This window comes from Mobula birostris, chromosome 10 (genome assembly GCF_030028105.1).
Source record: "Mobula birostris isolate sMobBir1 chromosome 10, sMobBir1.hap1, whole genome shotgun sequence".
NCBI lineage: Eukaryota > Metazoa > Chordata > Chondrichthyes > Myliobatiformes > Myliobatidae > Mobula > Mobula birostris.
This window is the reverse complement of record NC_092379.1, coordinates 115,088,196-115,114,557: the sequence shown is the minus strand read 5'-3', so window position 1 is coordinate 115,114,557 and position 26,362 is coordinate 115,088,196. Positions and strand designations below refer to the sequence as shown.

At 40.6% G+C, this 26,362-nt stretch overlaps 1 protein-coding gene across 1 annotated transcript in view; it reads right to left on the bottom strand.

Annotated features, from left to right (window-relative positions):
* thoc2 (THO complex 2) overlaps nt 1–26,362 on the bottom strand; it is a 173,035-nt gene that overhangs the window by 126,353 nt on the left and 20,320 nt on the right. The gene's annotated exons all lie outside the window — the stretch shown is intronic.

Below are 26,362 nucleotides of genomic sequence, written 5' to 3'. Positions count from 1 at the left end.
ATCCATCTGCCATTTCTCAGCCCACTTCAGCATCCTATCAATGTCTCTCTGTAAACTTCAACAATCCTCTACACTATCTACAATACCACCAAACTTTGTGTTGTCTGCAAACTTGCCAACCCACCATTCTACCCCCACATCCAGGTCGTTAATAATAATCACGAAAAGTAGAGGTCCCAGAACAGATCCTTGTGGGACGCCACTAGTCACAATCCTCCAATCTGAATGTACTCCCTCCACCACCACCCTCTGCCTTCTGCAAGCAAGCCAATTCTGAATCCACCTGGCCAAACTTCCCTGGATCCCATGCCTTCGGACTTTCTGAATAAGCCTACCGTGTGGAACCTTGTCAAATGCCTTACTAAAATTCAGACAGATCACATCCACTGCACTACCCTCATCTATATGCCTGGTCACCTCCTCAAAGAACTCTATCAGGCTTGTTAGACACAACCTGCTCTTCACAAAGCCATGCTGACTGTCACTGATCAGACCATGACTCTCTAAATGCCCAGAGATCCTATTTCTGAGAATCTTTTCCAGCAGCTTTCTCACCACAGACGTAAGGCTCACTGGTCTATAATTACCCAGACTATCCTTACTACCTTTTTTGAACAAGGGGCGACATTCACCTCCCTCCAATCCTCCGGTACCATTCCCATGGACAATTGAGGACAGAAAGATCCTAGCCAGAGGCTCAGCAATCTCTTCCCTCGCCTCGTGGAGCAGCCTGGGGAATATTTCGTCAGGCCCCGGGGACTTATCCGTCCTAATATATCTTAACAACTCCAATACCTCCTCTCCCTTAATATCAACATGCTCCAGAACATCAACCTCACTCATATTGTCCCCACCGTCATCAAGTTCCCTCTCATTGGTGAGTACCAAAGAGAAGGATTCATTGCAGACCTCGCATACTTCCACAGCCCCCAAGCACATCGTCCCACCTTTATCTCTAATCGGTCCTACCTTCACTCCTGCCATCCTTTTTTTCTTTACATAATTGAAGAATGCCTTGGGGTTTTCCTTTACCCTACTTGCCAAGGCCTTCTCATGCCCCCTTCTTGCTCTTCTCAGCCCCTTCTTAAGCTTCTTTCTTGCTTCCCTATATTCCTCAATAGACCCATCTGATCCTTGCTTCCTAAACTTCATGTATGCTGCCTTCTTCCACCTGACTAGATTTTCCACCTCACTTGTCACCCATGGTTCCTTCACCCTACCATTCTTTATCTTCCTCACCGGGATAAATTTATCCCTAACATCCTGCAAGAGATCTCTAAACATCGACCACATGTCCATAGTACATTTCCCTGCAAAAACATCATCCCAATTCACACCCGCAAGTTCTAGCCTTATAGCCTTATAATTTGCCCTTCCCCAATTAAAAATTTTCCTGTCCTCTCTGATTCTATCCTTTTCCATGATAATGCAAAAGGCCAGGGAGCAGTGGTCACTGTCCCCCAGATGCTCACCCACTGAGAGATCTGTGACCTGACCCGGTTCATTACCTAGTACTAGATCTAGTATGGCATTCCCCCTGGTCGGCCTGTCCACATACTGTGACTGGAATCCATCCTGGACACATTTAACAAACTCTGCCCCATCTAAACCCTTGGAACTAATCAGCTACCAATCAATATTAGGGAAGTTAAATTTACCCATGATAACAACCCTGTTATTTTTGCACCTTTCCAAAATCTGCCTCCCAATCTGCTCCTCTGTATCTCTGCTGCTACCAGGGGGCCTATAGAATACCCCCAATAGAGTAACTGCTCCCTTCCTGTTCCCGACTTCCACCCATATTGACTCAAAAGAGGATCCTGCTACATTACCCACCCTTTCTGTAGCTGTAATAGTATCCCTGACCAGTAATGCCACCCCTCCTCCCCTTTTTTCACCCTCTCTATCCCTTTTAAAGCACTGAAATCCAGGAATATTGAGAATCCATTCCTGCCCTGGTGCCAGCCAAGTCTCTGTAATGGCCACTACATCATAATTCCATGTATGTATCCAAGCTCTCAATTCATCAACTTTGTTCCTGATGCTTCTTGCATTGAGGTACACACACTTCAGCCCTTCTACCTTACTACCTTTACACCGTTTATTCTGTTTCGCTTTCCTCAAAGCCTCTCTATATGTTAGTTCTGGCTTTACTCCATGCACTTCTTCCACTGCTCTATCGCTCTGGGTCCCATCCCCCTTGCAAATTAGTTTAAACCCCGCCCCCCCCACCCCCGAACCATGTCAGCAAACCTACCTGCAAGGATTTTGCTCCCCCTCTAGTTCAGGTGCAACCCATCCAATCTGTACAGGTCCCACCTTCCCCAGAAGAGATCCTAATGATCCAAAAATCTAAAACCTTGCTCCCTGCACCAACTCCTCAGCCACGCATTCAACTGCCATCTCCTCCAATGCTTACCATCACTGTCACGTAGCACTGGCAGCAATCCTGAGAACGCCACCCTTGAGGTCCTGTTCTTCAGCCTTCTGCCTAGTTCCCGAAACTCACACTTCAGGACCTTATCCCTCCTCCTGCCTATGTCGTTGGTACCAACATGTATCACGACTTCCGGCTGCTTTCCCTCTCATACCAGGATGTCATGCACTCGGTCAGAGACATCCCGGACCCTGGCACCCGGGAGGCAACAAACCATGCGGGTGTCCTTCTCACGTCCACAAAATCTCCTGTCTGCTCCCCTGACCATAGAGTCTCCAATGACGACAGCTCTCCTCTTCTCCATCCTACCCTTCTGCACCACAGGGTCAGACTCAGTGCCAGAGGCCCTGCCACCATGGTTCACACCTGGTCGGTCGCCCCGCCAACAGTATCCAGGACGGTAAACTTATTATTCAGGGAAATGGCTACAGGGGTGCTCTGCACAACCTGTCTGCTCACTTTCGCTTTTGCTCCTCTGACTGTCAGCACAACGACCTGCTTCCGACAGCCTAGGTGTGACTATCTCCCTGTAGCTCTCATCTATGACTGCCTCATTCTCCCTTATGAGTCGAAGGTCATCTAGCTGCTGCTCCAGATTCCTTACATGGTCTTCCAGATCGCCCAGCCGTATGCACTTCTGGCAGATGTGACTCTGCGGGAGAGGGGCGCTCCCCCTGCCACATCTCACATGAGAGGCACATCACCGTCTCAGGAGGCATTGTAAAGACCAACTGTGAGCAAGCTTGTCCTCCACCTCTTCTCGTCGAAGCCTCTCGAGTCAAAGCCTCTCGAGTCAAAGCCTCAAAGCTCATCACATTACAGTAATAATGCTGACTTTTAGTAAAACAGGCATCATCACGATTTGCATGATGCAAAGTCACATCATCTACACACGCATGAAGTGATGTGGGTTCAAAACAAAGTGTTAATATTTTTTCCTTTCCTAAAGCAAATAGAGTCTGAATTTTATTTACATCTTATTCAAAATTTTTGAGTCGTGAGTTCTGAATTATCCAAAGAGCAAGTTTCCATAATCGGGGGGGGGACGGGGGAGTAGAGAGGTGGCAAACACTTAAAAACTAAGCAAACATCTGAAGGAAGTAATGAGAACTGTGATGTGCTTTAAATATATTCTTTAAATTTATGTTTAAATTAAAAGAGCAAATAAAGTCCAGAAAACAATGAAGTATTATGGGCCTTGGATTATGCTCTTATCAGTAGACAACACTGCACAGGAAAAACACCCAAGTTAGCAATTTCACAAATCCACTTAGTGGTGCAGAAACATGCTGACAAATTATTGTACAAAAACATTGCTCAGGAATTCCAAACATCAGCAACCGGATGAAAGAAACCTTGAAAGTGTATTACTATCTGAAGACGAAGAACTTTAAAATGTTACTCTTCTTCAGAGTTGAATTTAAAAACATGCTAGGATGTTAAAGGATTCATTTTATTGGAATCATCCAGTAGTACAATGTTTTTGGTTAACAAAGAAAAACACTGACAAAATTTTCAATAGGTTCAGGTTGTATTTGTGTGATCATGCATCAATCAAATAGAATTTTACTTAATTCAACTTTCAAGACAATTGAATGGGAAGAATAATTAAACTCTACTTTGTTGGTGTATACAACTAATTTGTTTCCAATGTTAGCATCTATTGTCCATTGCTAATTGCACTAAGACAGTTGTGAGTCTACATTGGGGGGAAAAAAAGCTATTCAGAAGGACCAGGATATCCAGAACCATCAATCACTGAAATTTACATTATATGTAAATATAAGGGCATCGGATATATTGGCCTCAGTTGAAAGACGATTTCAACACACACACACAAAGCCCAACTATCCATAAATGGTGATGTAGTGGAAAGAGTCTCCAGTTTCAAGTTTTTGGAGAGGAACATCACTGAAGAGATCTCTTTGTCTGTCAACTCAACCTCGGCGGTAGGGAAGGTACAATGATAATATTACCTGAGGTGTTTAAGAGGAGCTAATCTGCCCCAAAGATTGCTGGCCAACTTTTATTGTTGTGTAATAGAGAGCATACTGACATACAGAATGACAGTGTGGTACTCTAACTGCAGCACGACAGATCACAAAGCACTCCAACAGGTGATTAGGACAGCTCAGCACACCATTGGTACTAAATTACCATACCTGGAGACAACCTACAACTCTCAATGCCTACAGCCCACTTGTAATATCATAAGACACATCCATCCCGGATACTGTGTGTTCAATCTGCTATCTGGTCGAAGATGCAGAAACATCTTAGCCAAGACAGTAAGACTGAAAAGCAGCTTCTTCCTGAGGGCTGTTGTGCCGCTGAATAATGTTGCATCCTGGCTTGCCAATGGCCTTGAAGTGTTATGGACCATTATTATTTTTTTAATTAAGCTGTACCACATGCATTGTAAGGATATGCTTTGCATGGACTGAATTAGCACCACAATCTTGTTGTCTTGAGTATTGAAAACAAAGTTCTATTCCAAGATTTTTGCATAGTACTGCATTTGTCAATGTGGAGCGATGATTGTTTAATTTTAATTGTCATTTTCTTTGTAGTTTAGCAATTATCTGCTTGTATTTTAAGTAGCCTTTAAATACAGAACAGTTTAATATGCCTCCGGTAGCTTATACAAAGTACAATTCCGGAAGCTTCTTAGCTTCTTTGCTCTTTGCTCTAAATAAGTATTTTCTCATTGGTTGATTTCACTACATTATTAAATAAGGATTTTCTAATTGGATTATTGTTATCTATGTAATTTTCTTTCCTCTATGGTATAAAAGTACCTGTATTGTGCCAGGCACCACCTTTCTTTCTTTAGTTTCTCCCTCCAATTACTAGACTTCTGTTCCTGCTTGTTCAAGCTTCCCTTTGTTCTCTCAAATGATCATGAAGCAACAAGCCTCGTAACTTCTAAAAGAACCTCAGATTTAAACAGCAGAGTCCTATAATTTCTGCACCCAACATGGTGCAGCTGTGAAGATTTAAGGACTTGGAAGAATCACAGGCAGCGTGGAAGATTTTTAGCATGCAACTAAACGGGAGATAGGAGCTTCCAACCTAATTGCAAATTGTCTGAGAGAATCAATACATCAGGCTTCAATACATCATTGAATAGATGTAGAAGTAGAATTGCATTGCTATTTTTAAAAATCATATCTGTAAAAAAAGAAACACACAAGGCTGTAGAGCCGCATGCAAACCGGTAGAGCGCTAATTAAATACACAAGCCAGTAGAGCACTAAAAAGAACTAAATTCGTACAAGTGGTGGAGCACTGATAAAAAAGTTATAAAATCGTGCAAGCCAGTAGAGCGCATGAGAAAACTTGATACATGCAGGCCAGCAGAGCACAGGGGAAATGATTAAATTTGGGTTATAGTCATACTTTATTGATCCCGGGGGAAATTGGTTTCCTTACAGTTGCACCATAAATAATAAATAGTGATAAAGCCATAAATAGTTAAATAGTAATATGTAAATTATGCCAGGAAATAAGTCCAGGACCAGTCTATTGGCGCAGGGTGTCTGACCCTCCAAGGGACGGGTTGTAAAGTTTGATGGCCACAGCAGGAATGACTTCCTATGACGCTCTGTGTTGCATCTCAGTGGAATGAGTCTCTGGCTGAATGTACTCTTGTGCCCACTCAGTACATTATGTAGTGGATGGGAGACATTGTCCAAGATGGCATGCAACTTGGATAGCATCCTCTTTTCAGACACCACTGTCAGAGAGTCCAGTTCCATCCCCACAACATCACTGGCCTTACGAATGAGTTTGTTGATTCTGTTGGTGTCTGCTACCCTCAGCCTGCTGCCCCAGCACACAACAGCAAACATGATCGCACTGGCCACCACAGACTCGTAGAACATCCTCAGCATCGTCCGGCAGATGTTCAAGGACCTCAGGAAATAGAGACGGCTCTGACCCTTCTTGTAGACAGCCTCAGTGTTCCTTGACCAGTCCAGTTTATTGTCAATTCGTATCCCCAGGTATTTGTAATCCTCCACCATGTCCACACTGAACCCCGGATGGAAACAGGGGTCACCGTGAATAACCTGTTAAAATTTCGGCTGCAAACTATTAAAATTTTGAGATCACAGTCAACGTAATAAAAAGTATGGATGAATTAAGATTGAATCAAGAAAATGGCTGAAGTCATGAAACTTACTAAGAATTCTTATCTGAATAAAGCACCTCAGTTTGATAAAACGAATGAAAAATTCCAAGCAAAATATACCAACACTGTTGGGTTTATTAACATTCAGAAAATGCTTGAGGGAAAGCAAATACCTGCTACTGATTTGGAGGTAAGACTGTGTGGTCAGTTTGATCAAATGTGCAGGTGGTTGAAAGAACTAAACAGGATGAGTAAAGCCTTACTAATCGAAGGAGTCCCACAGCTTGCAATGAACTATAAAAACGCCATGATAAACAGTAAACTGTCTAGGGAGCAGGTCTATGCATTGGCCAAATGGGTGGAAGAACAGCACGATAGCTCAATTGATGTGCATTATATGAAGTTTCAAAGCAAACTAAAAGGAAATCAAAAGGTGCAACCGCAAGTTCAAGTGTATGGTCCTGCTAGTGACACAACTGCTGGTGCTCTGCCCTGCGAAACACCTACTTCTGAAGCTCTGCCCAAGGAGCTACAGCTGACATTGAATGTTCTTTCTATACAGCCATCCAAACTCCAGGTACAGTGACACCATCTGAAATCCAAAGGATTACAGGGCGGATATAACATGGATTTTACTGACTTCCAGGGACAGCAAGGATGACAGTGATGAAACAGTAGGATTGGCAACTATGTCAAGGTCGTTCCCAATAAAGACCAAGGTAGGAGGAGAAGATGGCGGTGCGCCTGCGTGTGCGCAGCCCTCCGGTGAAAAATGATATCATATCTGTTAAATAGGAGCCGTGGACAATTCTGATTTGATGGAGAATGGACGTGAAAGCACAAAGGAACATCTGGAGAAATTTCTGAAACGCCCGTTCGCTGCTGTCATTACTGTGGTTGGGAATCTTTCGGAAGGTAGGCCTCAAAATCCCCGGCCTTGCCTGCTTTTGACGACCGAGAAGGAGGTCAAATCGTTCAGACAGAGATGGCGCTCAGTACTCGGTGTCGAAGAGCTGATCAGAGCTCAAAGTTTTCGGATGACTGAGTCAGATTGTGGTCGGCATGGCAGGGAGAGTTTTTCTTCCTTCTCCCATCTGCATGAGATGTGGGACATTTGAGAAACTTTGAACTTTACTGTGCTCATGGACTTCTTCATCAAGTTATGGTATTGTGCACTGTTGTAGCTATATGTTATAATTATGTGGTTTTGTCAGTTTTTTCAGTCTTGGTCTGTCCTGTATTTTGTGATATCACACCAGAGGAAATAATATATCATTTCTTAATGCATGCATTACTAAGTGACAAAAAAAGAGGACTACGTGTCTTCATCCTAAAGGAAGTGAAGACACATCAGTATAAAGATGAGAACTATGCAATGAGCCATTTGGTCTACCATCAACCACTTGAAGTAGGTAAGATTGACAAATGGTCAGCTGAACTTCAACGTATCAAGAACATACACCAACAGCATTATTTGGTGGCCTTCAAATTTTGGCCACTAAGTTGTCTTCTCAGCAAACCAGACATTTGAGTGAGAATTGATGACGCATGGGAGATGATGAACAAGATACTGTAAAGAGGCGGTTGGAAGAACAGGCCTCAGCATGAATGGATTGGAAGAAAGTGTTGATTGCAAGCAAAAGGTTTCTGAGAATGTTTCTGAACATGAAAAATACTAGAGGACAACATGGTTAACTTATTCAAGCGTTCTGGACATGAAGATACTGTTGAAGATAGTACAAGATGGTCTCTTGAAGTTAACTTTTATGGGTGGCCTGAAACCAGAGGTTGCTAAAATGGTAAAGTTGACAAAGCTGAATTGGAATGAAGATGCCGTTGCATACAGCAAGCTCATGTGAGTCGCCAATCAAGTGGGACAAGATATCAAAATCCAACCGAAACCCAGTTACCTATTGAACAACAGCCATCAGCTTCTAATGAACTGAAGAAACTGGATGGGTGTTCTTCACAGTCATCTTGGTCTGGGTCATATTACCAAGACCCATCTCCTGAAACACAGTGTCACTTGTGTGGTAAAAGCAGACACTGGGCTTCAAGACTTTGGCATAAAGAACAACAGAAACAAGCTCAACAGCAAACTGAGCCCCCTGCCTCACAAAGTTCTGAAGATTCTAAGTTCATGACACAGTTTCAACAAGCAGTGGTGGATATGATGGACATATGGTCATGGTCAAAAAAATGACGAGGCTTTTTTCTTAGTCTTTGCCTACCTTGACAGAGCAAAAACCTAGATGGCTTATATGTTAACCTACTGATTGGAAATAAGTATGTTTAATTCTTATTGTATAAAGGAGCCGACCTGACATGTATCGCCAAAGCTACTGCCTAAAGGTGCCAAATACCACAAACTGAAATCAGTGAATGCACAGTGGGTACATGAGGACAGAGAATTACATTAATCAAAAACGAACCAGTCCAAGTACAAATCTGTCTCACCTAAAAGAAATGCAATCCAGGTAGGAGATATCTCATAACCTCTTCTTGGAATGGATGTCTTCCTAATTTTAGACTCTGCCCTTGAGCTTGTGGAGGGTAAAATTATTTGGAATCTCATGCAGTTAGCCAAATCTGAATGGACTACTCATCCCATATGGTCAAAAGATCAAAATGACTGTGACCTGCTGGAAATGAATCCTATTAAGTTTACTTGAGAAGATGCCATCTTGTACTAAGCAGTATCCTCTGAGCAGATCATCTGTGTAAGGTATTTTACCTACTGACAACCAGCAGGCAGAGCTAGGGATCCTTATTCAGACTCACAGCCTATCAAACAGTCCAGTCTGGCCTGTAATGAAAGCAAATGGTACCTGGAAATTGACAATGGATTGCTGGGTTGCTAATTAATGTATTGACAAGTTAACCACTTTAGCAGCAGATCCATCCACTATTTTTAATGCTCTGAACTCGTCACACAAGTGGTTTACAGTCATTGATATGGCCATTAGATTCTGTTCAGTAGTACTGGTGCCTGAATGTCAACAGTGGTTGGCTTTTCCAGTTATGATCAACAATACCAGTGGACAAGGGTACTACAAGGGCTCCACAACAGTATCATTGTCTACCACATGGTTTTGAGGCAACATCTGAGGGACCTACCAGCCCTTGATTTGACTATCATACAATGTGTGGATAATATCCTGATTGCATCCTAAACTATAGACCAGCATGAACGTTATGTGCTTAATTTGCTCAATTAGCTAATCTCCAGGGGTCACAAAGTAAACCTAGACAAGGCTCAATTACAACAAGAGGAAGTAAATTTACTCAGGACAAAAAAATTTCCCAAAGTAAATGGGAAATGACTGAGGACCATGCAAAAGTCAGTCATTTGTAGGTTTGTACAACTACAACAGAGCATGGGTCAATTACTCAACCACTCAACAATCTGCTGAAAGGCAGTAAGTGCTCAGATGACCTTGTGACTCTCAATGAAGGACAGCTGGAAGCTATTCGAACTTTAAAAGTTGCATTGTATACTGTACCTACATTAGGAATCCACAATACAAGCAGACCATTTACCCTGTATGTTGATGAGAAATGTGATTATATGATAGCAGTTTTAACTCAAGAACAAAGTTCAAAGTACATTTATTATCAAAGAATATAGAAATTATACAACTTTGAGATTTGTTTGCTCACAGGTAGCCACAAAGCAAGAAACCCGAAAGAACCCGAGTAAAAAAATTGAAACACCAACACCAGACACACATGGAAAAAAACACAAATCATGCAAACAATTGAAGCAAACAACAATCCGAACTAAAAATTGAGCCCTCAGATCCAAACCCTGGAGCAGCCCAGAGCCTTGCTTGTCAGTTCATCAAATTAGTGGGCACAGAGCACAGATGTCAGGAAAGTCTTCAGAGCCTCAGTGCCAGAGAGAGAGAGAGAGAAAGAGGAGCGATCATCACGGAGAATGAGAAAAATTGACTCTCGCTCCAGATCCCAACAAGCTCTCTTTTCAGTCTACCTAGGCTGGCCTTGAAATTGATCAAACGGTGGAACAGTGAAAGGCTCCAGTGCCCAAGAGAGAAAGGAGAGAACATCGCGCAGAGTGAGTGAAATCAGTTCTCGCATATGATCTGGGTTGATGTTTACACTGCCTGAAGAGCATATCGTACCTTGCTCTCGGACCTGGGCACAGCTGCTGTGAAAGGCTCCCAGCCTAGACCACATCACCCAGCAACTTGCCGGGACTGGCTTTCGCCAGCTAGCCCAAAACCACTCTCAAGCTCTTCAGATCAGTTCAGCACCCAAAGCAATCCATCCTCGTGCCCAGGCATCGTATTCTTTTGGCACCCAGAGCGATCCAACCTCACTTCCGGTCCAACTGTCTGAGCATCAGAACTCCATCTGCAACGATTCTGCAACATGCCATTTCGGCTCACCCCTTCACTGTTTGCAGAAATAATTTAACACAATTTACCTCAGAAAAGATATTATTGATTATGCTTTTAGTTGGATTTCTTAGCTTTTTGATGACCAGGAAGCTGTCATACACGTTCTGTAGTGCCATCTTAACATGGCGATCTATAGTGTCCTGCTGGTTATTACTCTGCTAAATCGGATATTATAGCATTAGGGAGGGGTCCGTATCTATGAACAGTGCAGGCAACTTATCTGGCAGTAATGACTGTTCGATCAAATTTTGAATGTTTGATGTCCACACTTCATATACTTTACTGATTATGAATAGGATCTCTCAAGTAACAACCACTCAGTATCCAAGTGGTCAACTGTTCTAGAAGTACCTAATATCACCATTCAACAGGCGAGCCCAGCAAATCCAGCTACACTGTCATCGTCGACATGATATCTTATGGTCTATAGGAGATTGGGGCTGAAAGGGATCAGCCATGATGAAACAGTGGAGTAGACTCGATGGGCCACATGGCCTAATTCTGCTCCTATGTCTAATGGTCAAGAGCAAGAGTATGCAAATTATTACAAAGAAATGCCTTTATCAAACCCAGATTTGATTCTACATACTGATAGCTCCTCAGTGATTGAGTGCAGAATTCGAATGGCTAGACGGGCAGTGTTTCTGAAACTGAAATGCTGGCATCATGAAGCTGATGGAACAAGTGAAGTTGGATTTCTTGACTGAAGTTATCCCCTTTGGTTCAAGAGCCTGATGGTTGAGGATTTGTTTGACTTGTCTTGATGACTCTGGGTGATCATGGTATCTCTGTGCAACAGGCAGACCAAAATTCTTTGATTGAAGCCTGTAAGTTGGCAGAAGGAAGAATTGCTAACATCAACACTGATTCTCAATATGTTTTTGGAGTTGTCTCTGATTTTAGAAACGTACAAAGAAAATAAGGATTTCTTATGACTATAAGAACTCCAAGCAAAAATGGCCAATTAGTACAAGGACTTTTGGATGACATCCAAGTGCCATCAGAAGTAATGTATTAAATTAATGGAAAGCCATGGAAATGCATTTGTGAATGAAACTGCAAAAAGGGCAGCATGGGAAAAATAAAGGAAATACAAGGAGTACCAAGAACATATGCAATGAATCTGACAACTGGAATTGTTGAAATAAAGTTGAACTCTGTATTGCAGACAAACATACAAGTTATCGAAGACATGCAATTCAATGATCCAGACTGGAGAAGTGGTTCTGGATGGAGAATGGTGGGAAGTTAAACAGTGGAGTATGGAGATATGGCACTAGTCATAGACTATAAACCATCTGCATAACTTCTTTATCTGGCACAACACATACAATCCTGATGACAAATTGAGAGTGCAAAAGATGATCAATATATTCTCCCAATAGTGGTGGAAACCAAAGTTCAGGGCACAAGCTCAACAAAATATTTGAAAGATGCATGACATGTAATAAAACAAATCCTGGAGTAGCAGAAAAAAGTGTTCCTGCCCCAACTGGTCCATCTGTCCTGGCAAACACTTGCAAGAGTGTTCCTTGTTCACAGTTGATGAACAGTGAATGGTCCTTTTCTTGAGCACATCACCCAGAGTCATCAAGACAAGTCAAACAAATCCTCAACCATCACGCTCTTGAACCAAAGGGGATAACTTCAGTCAAGAAATCCAACTTCACTTGTTCCATCACTGAAATGTTCCCCCAACCTAAGGATTCAATTTCCAGGACTCTTCAGCTCATGTTCTTGATTATTGATATCATGCTTATTTATTATTTTTTTCCTTTCTTTTTGTATTTGCACAGCTTGCTGTCTTCACACACTGGTTGTCTGGCCTGTTGGTGCAGTATTTCATGGATTCTATTATGGTTATTGAATATGCTCCCAAGAACATGAATCTCGGGGTTCTATATGGTGACATACACTTAAATTCAGAAGTTTACATACACCTTAGCCAAATACACTTAAACTCAGTTTTTCACAATTCCTGACATTTAATCCTAGGAAACACTCCGTCTTAGGTCAATTAGGATCACTACTTTATTTTAAGAATGTGAAGTGTCGGAATAATATAGCAGAGAGAATGATTTATTTCAGCTTTTACTTCTTTCATCACTTTCCCAATGGGTCAGAAGTTTACATACACTTTGATAGTATTTGGTAGTATTGCCTTTAAATTGTTTAACTTGGGTCAAACTTTTTGGGTATTCTTCCACAAGCTTCTCACAGTAAGTTGCTAGAATTTTGTTCCATTCCTCCAGACAGGACTGGTGTAACTGAGTCAGGTTTGCAGGCCTCCTTGCTCACACATGCTATTTCAGTTCAGCCCACAAATTTTCTATTGGATTGAGGTCAGGGCTTTGTGATGGACACTCCAATACCTTGACTTTGTTGTCCTTAAGCAATTTTGCCACAAATTTGGAGGTATGCTTGGGTCATTGTCCATTTGGAAGACCTGTTTGCCACCGAGCTTTAACTTCCTGGCTGACGTCTTGAGATGTTGCTTCAATATATCCACATAATTTTCCTTCCTCATGATGCCATCTATTTTGTGAAGTGCACCAGTCCCTCCTACAGCAAAGCACCCCCACAACATGATGCTGCCACCCCCATGCTTCATGGATGGGATGGTGTTCTTCGGCTTGCAAGCCTTGCCCTTTTTCCCCCAAACATAACGATGGTCATTATGGCCAAACAGTTCAATTTTTATTTCATCAGACCAGAGGACATTTCTCCAAAAAGTAAGATCTTTGTCCTCATGTGCACTTGCAAAGTGTAGTCTGGCTTTTTTTATGGCGGTTTTAGTGCAGTGGCTTCTTCCTTGCTGAGCAGCCTTTCAGGTTATGTCGATATAGGACTCGTTTTACTGTGGATATAGATACTTGTGTACCTGTTTCCTCCAGCATCTTCACAAGGTCCTTTGCTGTTGTTCTGGGATTGATTTGCACTTTTTGCGCCAAAGTACATTCATCTCTAGGAGACAGAATGCGTCTCCTTCCTGAGCGGTATAACAGCTGCGTGGTCCCATGGTGTTTATACTTGTGTACTATTGTTTGTACAGATGAACATGGTACCTTCAGGCGTTTGGAAATTGCTCCCAAGGATGAACCAGACTTGTCATCATTTCTGACCTCAATCCGATAGAAAATTTATGGGCAGAATTGAAAAAGCGTGTGTGAGAAAGGAGGCCTACAAACCTGACTCAGTTACACCAGTTCTGTCTGGAGGAATGGAACAAAATTCCGGCAACTTATTGTGAGAAGCTTGGGGAAGGCTATCCAAAATGTTTGACCCAAGTTAAACAATTTAAAGGTAATGCTACCAAATACTAACATAGTGTATGTAAACTTGGGACCCACTGGGAAATTGATGAATGAAATAAAAGCTGAAATAAATCATTCTCTCTACTATTATTCTGACATTTCACATTCTTAAAATAAAGTAGTGACCCTAACTGACCTGAGACAGGGAATGTTTTCTAGGATTAAATGTCAGGAATGGTGAAAAACTGAGTTTAAATGTATTTGGCTAAGGTGTATGTAAACTTCTGACTTCAACTGTATGTGCACTTTGATAATAAATTTACTTTAAACTTCAAATCATTAAATTACCACTAAGTATCATGAGAAAAGTGTGCCATGACTTCCAACGGTCTTGTGTGGTATCAGAGCAATCCCAAACAAGACAACAAACCAAAGTCCATTGAAGGTGGTAACAGGATATTATATGTCACTGCAAGGTATTGCCCTTTGGTAAGACCAACCAAGGTAGGTCTTCCACAATGAATGGTCGGGCACTGAGGAGTGTGGTAGAACAAAGTGATCTGAGAATACAGGTCCATAATTCATTGAAAGTGGTGGCACAGGGAGGTAGGGTCATAAAGTAAGCTTCTGGCACCTGGCCTTCATAAATCAAAGTAATGAGTACAGGAGATGGGATGTTATGTTGACATTGTATAAGACGCAGGTGAGGCCTAATTTGGAGTACTGTATGCAGTTTTGGTCACCCACCTACTGGAGAGATGTAAATAAGGTTGAAAGAATACAGAGAAAATTTACAAGGATGTTGCTGAGACTGGAGGACCCAAGTTATAAGGAAAGATTGAATATGGTAGGACTTTATTCTTTGCAATGTAGTAGACCGAAAGATTTGATAGAGGTATACAAAATTATGAGGGGTATGACCAGCAAATGAGCCCCATCTTCTCTCAAAATCAAATAAAGGTTCAAAGGTTCAACTTCTAATTTTCTCCAAACTAAGACATAGCATCACTTGAGAGAACCATTGTGACAAAGTGGGAGCTGATGTATCCTTCCACTTCAACAAAATGGCCCTCCTAGCTATCAATGTAACAAGTGCAATAACATGTTGGTCAGACACAGAAATAACATGAATATTTTGAGAAACTATTCCAAAAAGAACAGTTAATTTATTAGGTTGTAAATTAATTTTAAGTGCTTTAGAAATTATTGAGAAAACCGACTTCCAGAACTGTTCCAATATAGAACAAGACCAAAGCATATGTGTCAGTGTAGCTATCTCAGTTTTACATCTATCACAATCACTATCAACATCAGGAAAGATTTTAGAAAGACTCTCCTTTGTCAAATGATAACGAGGTACAATTTTAAATTGAATCAATGAATGGCTAGCACAAATTGAAGAAGAGTTACCAACTTCAATATCCGCATCCAATCCTCCGTCATAAAAGTCAAATTAAGTTCATTTTCCCAATCCTGTTTAATCTTAGATAAAGGACGCTTATCCCATTGTAATAATAAATTATAAATTCTTCCAACAGAACCCTTAATCAAAGGATTCATACTCATAATAGTATCTAACAGGTCAGCCTCCAATATGTAAGGGAAATTACTTAAATATTTTTGTAAAAAATATCTAACTTGAAGGTATTGCAGAAAGTGTGAGTATGAAAGAGAATATTTATCAATCAATTGTTCAAAGGACATCAATCTATCTTCTTTAAATAAATCCTTTATTTGATTTTGAGAAAAGATGGGGCTCATTTGCTCGTTATTATCATTTGAGTTCATTGATATAATTTTTCCACGATCTAATTGTAAATTTTTTTTAGTATATTTTCTTGCTGGCGGTTTGATGTTTATTTTTAGAAGCTTTTTGTATGACGCATGGCTCCGGGGTTGTACACCTAATGGGTTCTCTTTTTTTTTCCCTCACTTTTCTGCTCAGTAGGTTTTTTTTGGTATCACAAAATTTTGTTTTCAATCTTTAAGATAATGGTTTTTTTTGAGGCATTGTAAGTGTTGTTACTTCGATGTACTCATGTTATTTTTCCTATACATACAATAAAAAGATTTGAAAAGAAAGAAAATTATGAGGGGTATAAATAGGGTAAATTCAAGGAGTCCTTTTTCCACTGAGATTGGCTAGGGCTACAACTAGGTCATGGGTTAAGGGCGTAAGGTGAAAAGTTTAAGGAGAACAAGGGGAAACTTTTTCATTCAGAGGGGTGTGAGAGTGTGGAACGAGCTGCCAGTGCATGTGGTGCATGCGACATCTATTTTCAAGTTTAAGAGAAGTTTGGATAGGTACATGGATGGGAGGGATATGGAGGGCTATGGTCTGAGTGCAGTTTGATGGGGGTAGGCAGTTTAAATGTTTCAGTATGGACTAGATAGGCTAAAGGGCCTGTTTATTGCCATACTTTTCAATGATTCTCAGACTCTGAGATTTGACAGGTCACAAAATACTTTACATCAGCAGATGCACCATTGAAAGTATGCTGACGAGTTGCAAAGGCTGCAGAAATTTGTGGACACAACTTGATCCATTATGGACACAGTCCTCCCACCATTCACAGCATTCAAAGGAAGCACTGTCTCAAAAAGTCAACATCTATGATCAAGCTCCCCATCATTAGGTCATGCATTCCTCTCAGTGCTAAGGCTAAGCAGGGGGTACAACAGAATGAGGTCCCACACCACATTTCAGCTACTTTTATACAACCATAATTTTCCTGAACATACCTGTAGAACCCTGCCTTGACATCAACGGAACATTGTGAAACACTTTTTGCACTACCACATCAATTGTGTCATAGACCCTACATCTGTTCTATGTTCTATTAAGGCGGGGGGGGGGTATATGGGAGGCAGGGTTTAAGGGTCGGCACAACATTGTGGGCCGAAGGGCCTGTACTATGCTGGACTGTTCCATATCCTAGCCCCTCTCCAACCATCGCCAAAGCCCATCTTCAGCCAACTGAATTTTTTTCAAACAGCTCAGAGCACAGTCAAAACTATATGGTCAAAGATTCATTTGCAATACCCAAGATATGTGCTGCAACACATGGTCCAATATCTGAGCTTTCACTGAAGATTATGCAATGTTCATAACTATTTGCAAGTCATTAGAAAATGAAGCAATACATAATGTTCAGCCATTGGTTAGGAAATGACAGCTAATATTTACAGAACAAAAGTGACTGTCAGTGCTCTCCTTTGACAAAAGTTGAATCATCTGCCCTCAAAATTCCAACAGTAAAGTACCATAGGTGCTGGAAGTCTGCAATTTGAAAAAACATTAGCAATATTAAACATATTACTCACATTTACTAAAGGCCAGTGGCTTCCTGAGTGTTACTTTTAACCGTATTTTGGCAGTTCTTGTTGCCAAAATATTAAAGTAGCTCTTAATCATGCAGCAAATGATTACCCTCCTGTCACTCCAAAACCATTCCATCAACTTTAAGGTGGAAGTCAGTAGTGACGAAATCCCACTTACTTGAAAGAGTGCAATTCAAACACCACAAAAGGAGGTCAAACACCATCCTTGGCAAAGTAGCTTGTTTTGATTGACATCCATGTAAGACAATTAACATTAATTCCCTCTATCACTGTTGCACCAAGGCAAGATTTCAGAATATCTACAAAATACACTGCAGTCACTTACCTCAACTCCTCCATCAGCATTTTCAAACTACTGATTAAGATAAAAGTGGGGGGAAAAAAAAAACATGGCTTGGTCAGGTATATCCAAGAACAGTGCGGAAAACTTAAGAAATTATGGGAGCCCTGGGTAAAATATATGCATTATCATCACCAGGGAGTGTGATGCTGGAAGACTAGAGAGTGGCTAATACTTTGGTTTTATTGAAGAAGGAATGCAAAGAAAATCCTGGGAACTATAGACCAGTAAGCCAAACACCTGTAAGTTAACTTACTAGAGTAGACTATTAAGCATCATGGTCAGCGCAATGCTATTACAGCTCAGGGCATTCTGGAGTCGAGTTCAATTCCGGTTCCATCTGTAAGGAGTTTGTACGTTCACCCCGTGGACTATGTGGGTTTCCTTTGGGTGCTCTAATTTTCTCCCTCGGCCTAAAGATGTACCAGGTAGTAGGTTAATTGATCATTGCAATTTGTCCTGTGATTGTCCAGCTGGTGTTGCTAAGTGTGGTGTTGAATTTTGGGGCAAATCAAATCACAGTAGGTCTTTCACAGTAAACAGTAAAGCCCTGGAGAGTGCTGTGGAACTAAGGGACCTAGGAGTACAAGACATACTTCACTTAAAGTGGTATCACACATTGACAAAATAGTAAAGGTGGATTTTGGCATGCTTGCCTTTTTTATTAAGGGATGAGGTATAGAAATTGGCATGTTATGTTGCAGCTGTACAAGACATTGGTGAGGTGGCATTTGGAATACTGTGTTGAGTTTTGGCCACCCTGCCAATAGAAAAAATACTATCAAGCTGGAAAGAGAGCAAAGAAGATTTATGAAGATGTTACCAGGACTTGAAAAACTGGGTACAGAGAAAGATCTGACAGACATGCACTTTATTCAATGGAGCATAGGAGGCAAAGGGGTGACTGCATTTCATTGGCTTTGTATCTGTACTCGGCACAATAACAATAAAGTTGAATTTAATCTAATCTAAAAGGGTTATAGACAGAGTTAATGGTCACAGTCTTTTTTCACCAGTTTGGGGAATCGAGAGCTAAAGGACATAGGTTTAAGGTTTAACAGGAAATTGAAAAGACAACTTTTTCCAGATGATGTTTCATATGTAGGAGGAGATGTGAGAGGAAGTGGTTGAGACAGCTGCAATAACATCATAGGATAAGGGTCAAATGGGATGACCTCAAATGAGCATACACGAATTGGCCCAAAAGGCCTGTTTCAATTGTGGATGACTCTGTAACTGCATCACTGAATATTCCCCTCCAGGTTATGCATCACCATGGCCTGGAAATATATCACTGTTCCTTCATCATTGGATCTCCATGTAGAAAAACACAACTATATACAGTGCCTATCAAAAGTATTTACCCCCTTTGGAAGTTTTCGTATTTTATTGTTTTACAACATTGAATCATAGTGGATTTAGTTTGGCTTTTTTGGCACTGATAAACAGAAAAAGACTCTTTCGTGTCAAAATTAAAACAGATCTCTAAGAAAGTGATCTAAATTAATTACAAATATAAAACACAAAATAACTTATTGCATAAGTATTCACCCCCTTCAAGTCAGTATTTAACAGATACATCTTTGTCAACAATTATCACGTTGAGTTTGTGTGAATAGGTCTCTATCAGCTTTGCACATCTGGACACAGCAATTTTTCCCCACTCTTTTTTTTACAAAACTCCTCAAGCTCTGTTGGATTGCATGGGGATTGTGAGTGAACAGCTCTTTTCAAGTCCAGCTAAAATTCTCCATTTAATTGAAGTCTGGACTCTGACTTGGCCGCTCCAGGACATTAACTTTGTTGTTTTGAAGCTATTCCTGTGCAGCTTTGGCTTTATGCCTAGGGTCATTGTCTTGCTGGAAAACAAATCTTCTCCCAACTCGCAGTTCTCTTGCAGACTGTATCAGGTTTTCCAATCCTGGGTATGACTCTAAACTGCAACTGGTGATGAGGCTCTGATTGGGGACTCTCAGAGCTTTGGGGAAAGTGGAGTTACCCATAGTCATTCATTGCCCCCAGGGCCGCTCTGACCCGGAACGGTAGCACCTGCAAGGGTTCCTGCTCAGGATACCAGCGAAGGCCAACGGCAGATCCGGCATATTCAGTAACTGAATTTATGATGGAGAAGGTGGATGAACTGCGACCTCAAATGTCAACGGCTATAGTATAGGCGGACGAACATTTGGGAAGAGAAATGGTGAATTCTTTAGTTCACCCAACTGTACGCAACAGCAAACCACAGTTGCAATTCACTAAGAAAACCATGGTCAAACTCACAAAATGTATCACACAACAACAGCGTCAAGAGGATCTTCAAGACAACTCTGAAGACGTTTCGCTCGGTAGGGTTGATTCTGGCCAGCAGGGAATTCCCGACCGTCATCAAGCTACTGCTCATAAAATTAAAGTAACACAAGAGAAAATTATTGCCACTTGGAATGTAAGAACCCTATCAAGCAGGAAGATTGGATGATGTGACCAATGAAATGGAAAGACTAAAGATTAACATCATGGGAATTAGCGAAGTTCATTGAATAGGTGCTGGAACATATCAGATTAGAAATAAAACACTAGTTTATTCTTGTGGAACACCCCACACTAATGGAGTAGGAATTCTTATGGATGAAAACCTACCAAAATTGTTTTAGGATATTGGGCAATGTCAGAAAGAATCCCCCTCGAGAACAACCATTTGATTTAGTAATTATACAGGTATATGCACCAACAACAGATGGAACAAATGAAGATATAGACAAATTCTATGAAGAATTTGAACAAGCAAAGAATGGATGCAAATCTCAAGATATTGTTATTGCCATGGGAGACAAGGTGCTGATGGAATTTGCTAAATGCTAAAGACAGACATGGTGCTGATGGAATTTGGACTAGGGGAAAGAAATGAAAGAGGCGAGAAATGGGTAGAATGGTACAAGATGAATAATCAGGTCATTATGAATACCTACTTTAAAAACCATCCAAGATGATTGTGGACCTGGAAAAGTGCAGGTGATAACACTAGAAATCAAATTGACTTTATTACTATAAACCAAAGATTTAGAAACTCAGTGACTCAATGCAAAACATATCCAGGTGCAGACTATAATAGTGACCATAACCCAGTAGTATGTTATGTAAAAGTAAAACTTAAAAAACTAACGAAGCAAATACCTGAACAATCCCTTGACTACTTGCAATTAATTAAAGAAGAAAACTTCAGACAAAAATTTACAATTGAGGTAAGGAATAGATTTCAAAGTCTAGAAATAGAATCTGTTGATAGATGATAGAATAAAATTTAACTTTTAAATGATGCCTTGGTAGAATCAGCAAAGTCAGTGATTCCAAACAAAGAAAAAAGCACAAAGAATAAATGGATGACAGATGAAATCAAAAATCTAATGGAAGGAAGGAGACGGAAGAAAGCAAATCCTATAGAATATAAGTCTTTAGGGATAAAAAAAAAGTTAACAGCTAATGTCAAAAAGCCAAAGAAGAATGGTTAAACCAGGAATGTGAGCAAATAGAAAGAATCCCTATTACTGATCCAAAAAGGTTACATCAACAAATCAAGAATATCACTGGTAAAAAGCTCCTCTGTTCTTCAGGTGGATGTTTGAAAGCAAAGCACAGTACCATTATCATGAAGATAGATGAGATTATGAACAGATGGACTGAGTATATTCAAGAATTGTTTGAAGGCGATCGAGGAGAAAAACCAGAAATTCAGAAAAACATTGAAGGTCCAAGTATTTTAAAATCTGAAGTTCGTCATGCAATGAATAAGATGAAGAAAGGAAAGGCAGGTCCTGATGAATTAGTAATAGAACAAATTATTGCCCTTGAAGATCATGGAATTGAAAAACTTACTGATTTAATCAATGACATTTGTGAGACTGGAATAATACCAGAAGAGATGGAAAAAAATCAGTATTTATCACTCTTCCTAAGAAAGCTGGAGCAATAGAATGTGAATTACATAGGATCATAAGTTTAATGAGTCATATCACCAAGATACTTCTAAGAATTTTGATGACAAGAGCTAAAAATAAGATACAAGCTGAAATAGGCAATGTGGTTTTGTGAAAGACAAAGGTACAAGAAACGCAATATTGATGTTAAGGATACTATCAGAACGAGCTATTCAAGTGCAAAAGATTTGTTTGTTTTATCGACTACACAAAAGCATTTGATAAAGTGAAGCACAATAAGTTATTTGAAATATTACAGAAAACTCTATATCTAGATTCGAAAGACCTCCACCTAATCAGAAATCTGTACTGGGAACAAACTGCCGCTGCAAGAATAGATGGAGGAGTGAGTCACTTTACGAAAATCAAGAGAGGCGTTAGACAAGGATGTGTTTTCTCCCTTGATTTAATGTGTACAGTGAAACAATATTACAAAAAATAAGAGAAATCTTGGGAATCAAAGTTGGCGGTGAAAACATCAACAATTTCAGATATGCAGATGACACTGTGTTAATTGCAAGTGCGGAGGAAGAACTACAAAACATAATTGATATAATTGTTGAAGAAAGTGCATCAATTGCAAAAAGACAGAACATATGGTGATATCCAAAAAGGAGAATCCTATCTGCAGGCTGAGAATAAATGGGGAAGACACAAAACAAGTAAAGAACTTTTGCTACTTAGGAAGCTGGGTGACATCAGATGGCAGGTGCCACTTGGACATCAAAAGAAGAATAGGAATGGCAAAAGAAACCTTTACGAGATTGAAGAGTATACTGACCAACACTAAACTAGGCATGACAACCCGCCCCAGAGTACTGAAATGTTATGTTTATCCAGTTATGTTATATGGCTCAGAATGTTGGACAATATCTAGTAACATGAGGAAATGAATTGTAGCAGCAGAAATGTGTTTTTTGAGGAGGATGCAAAGAATATCATGGACAAAGCGAATATCTAATGAGGATGTCAAGAACACAGCAACCACAAAAAGAGAAATAATGTATGAGATCATGAAAAGGCAACGTAACTCCATTGGACATGTGATTAGGAAAGAGGAGTTAGAATGCACAGTAATTATGGGAAAGATTGAAGGGAAGAAAGCAAGAGGAAGACAAAAACAAATGATGATGGAGCCAGCTGCCAGAGAACTGGAAATGAATACCAATGAATTGGCCCACTTGACCCGAAACAGGAGTGTGTGGGCCATGGCAATCAAAGCTCAAATTGGGCATGGCACCTCATGATGATGATGATGATGATCAGGTTTTCCTCCAGGATTTCCCTGTATTATGCTGCATTCATTTTACCCTCTACCTTCACAAGCCTTCCAGGGCCTGCTGCAATGAAGCATCTTCACAGCATGATGCAGCTATCACCAATCTTCATGGTGGGGATGGTGTTTTTTTGATGATGTGCAGTGTTTGGCTTACACCATACATAGCCTTTAGTCTGATGGCCAAAAAGCTCAATTTTGGTTTCATCAGATCATAGAACTTTCTTCCAGCTGACTTCAGAGATTCTTGCATGCTTTCTGGCAAACTCTAGCTGAAATTTCACATAAGTTCTTTTCAACAGCGGCTTTCTCTTTGCAACTCTCCCATGAAGCTGCAACTGGCCAAGCACCCGGGCAACAGCTGCTGTATGCACAGTCTCTCTCATCTCAGCCACCCAAGCTTGTTTCTCCTCCAGAGATGTCATAGGTCTCTCGAAAGCCTCCCTCACTTGTTCCCTTCTTGCATGGTCACTCAGCGTTTGAGGATGGCCTGCTCGAGGCAGATTTACAGCTGTGCCATTTCTTGATGATTGACTTAACTGTACTTCAAGGGATATACAGTGACATGGAAATTTTCTTGTATCCATCTCCTGACTTGTGCTTTTCAATAACCTTTTCATGGAATAGCATAGCGTGTTCTTTTGTCTTCATGGTGTAGTTTTTGCCAGGATACTGATTCAACAGCAGTTGGACCTTCCTGATACTGGTGTATTTTCACTACAGTCTATAGAAGCACCTTGACTGCACACGTCTCCAAAAATAGATCTCCATTTAATGAATTATGTGACTTCTAAAACCAATTGGCTGCACTCGTGTTGATTTGCTGTGTCATATTAAGGGGGGAGGGGTGAATACTTATGCAATTATTTTGTGTTTTATATTTGTAATTGATTTACTTTGTAGAGATCTGTTTTTACTTTGATATGAAAGAACAATTTTCTGTCATCAATGTCAAAAAAGGCACATTAAATTCACTGTGATTCAATGTTGTAAAACAATAAAACATAAAAACTTCTTGGGGGGTGAATACTTTTTATAGGCATTGTATACATTTCTTAAGCAAATTCTTACATCATGTCAGCCAAGAGTACAAATCTTCTTTGTAGTTCTTTTGGTCAATATTTGGACTGAAGAAGTGAAGCAGATATTCTTTTAATGAGAACTTGGATGCTGCATTGCTACCAATGTCAGAATCATGTTTATTATCCCTGACTATGTTGTGAGATTTGTCATTTTGCCACAACATTGTTGGTCCGACCAACTGTCCTCCATGCTGCAGGACTGTTTCGATGACGTCGACTGGAACGTCTTCCATGATGAGAATGTCTCCAAATTCACTGATGGAGTCAAGCACTTCATCCAGAAGTGCATCGACGATGTCATCCCCAGCAGTCAGTCAGGGTCTTCCTGAACCAGAAACCCTGGATCAATAGTTCCGTGCGAGCAGCACTCATAATGCAACATTGAGCTTACATCACTGGTGATCAACTAGAGCTCAAGAAGAGCAGCTATGATCTGCACAAAGCTATCAAGGCTGCAAAACAACAATATAGGGAGAGGACTGAGTCAAGATTCACAACGAATAGCACACGTGACTTGTGGCAAGGGCTGGATACCATCGCAGACTTCAAAGCCAAACGTTGTGGTGTCACCAATATCGCGGCCTCTCTCCCAGATGAGCTCAATCACTTTTATGCTCAGTTCAATGTTGCTAACTCTGAGCCTCCGAGGAAAGCCGCTACAACTTGCAATCTGATCATCTCTGAGGCACGCAGATGTTTCCAATGAGTGGACAGTTGCAAGGCTGCGGGACTGGACGGCATCCCAGGGCGAGTACTCAGGATGCGCGCAGCACAACTGGCAGGTGTGTTTACTGATATTTTTAATCTCTCCCTCTCCCAGTGTAGAGTGCCCTCCTGCTTCAAATTATCCACCATTGTCCCCGTACCAAAAAAGACCAAGGTAACGTGCCTGAACGACTGGGGTCCTGTCACACTCACCTCAATAATAAGCAAATGCTTTGAGAGGCTGGGCAAGGATTACATCTGCAGCTTGCTACCACCCAAACTGGACCCCTACAATTCATCTACCGACACAACCAATCAACAGATGACGCAATAGCCACTGCTCTACTTGTCGTCCTTACACATCTGGAGAAGAAGGATGCTTATGTGAAAATGCTGTTCTTGGACGACAATTCAACATCCTTTTCAAATCTTTTTATTATTATATTATTCAAAAATATAACACGAGTACATCGAAGTAACGACACTTACAATGTCTCAAGGAAAAAAAACATTATCTTAAAGATTGAAAAATTTTGTGATAATAAAAAAACCCTACTAAGCAGAAAAAGTGGGGGAAAAAACCCGATTAGGTGTACAACCCCGGAGCCATGCGTCATACAAGAAGCTTCTAAAAATAAACATCAAACCACCAGCAAGAAAGAAAAATACACCAAAAAATTTACAATTAGATTGTGGAGAAAATCTGTCAATTAGCTCAAATGATAATAACGAGCAAATGAGCCCCATCTTTTCTCAAAATCAAATAAAGGTTCAAAGGTTCGACTTCTAATTTTCTCCAAACTAAGACATAGCATCACTTGAGAGAACCATTGTGACAAAGTAGGAGCTGATGTATCCTTCCACTTCAACAAAATGGCCCTCTGAGCTATCAATGTAACAAATGCAATAACATGTTAGTCAGACACAGAAATACCATGGATATTTTGAGGAATTATTCCAAAAAGCACAGTTAATTTGTTAGGTTCTAGATTAATTTTAAGGGCTTTAGAAATTGTCGAAAAAACTGACTTCCAGAACTGTTCCAGTATAGAACAAGACCAAAACATATCTGCCAGTGTAGCTATCTCAGTTTTACATCTATCACAATAACTATCAACATTAGGAAATATTTTAGAGAGTCTCTCCTTCGTCAAATGGTGATGATGCACAATTTTAAATTGAATCAGTGAATGACTAGCACAGATCGAAGAAGAGTTAACCAGCTTCAGAATCCGCGTCCAATCCTCCGCCATAAAAGTCAATTTGAGTTCCTTTTCCCAATCCTGTTTAATCTTAAATAAAGGACGCTTATCCCATTGTAATAATAAATTATAAATTCTTCCGATAGAACCCTTTGTCGAAGGGTTCATACTCATAGTAGTATCTAACAGATCAGCCTCCA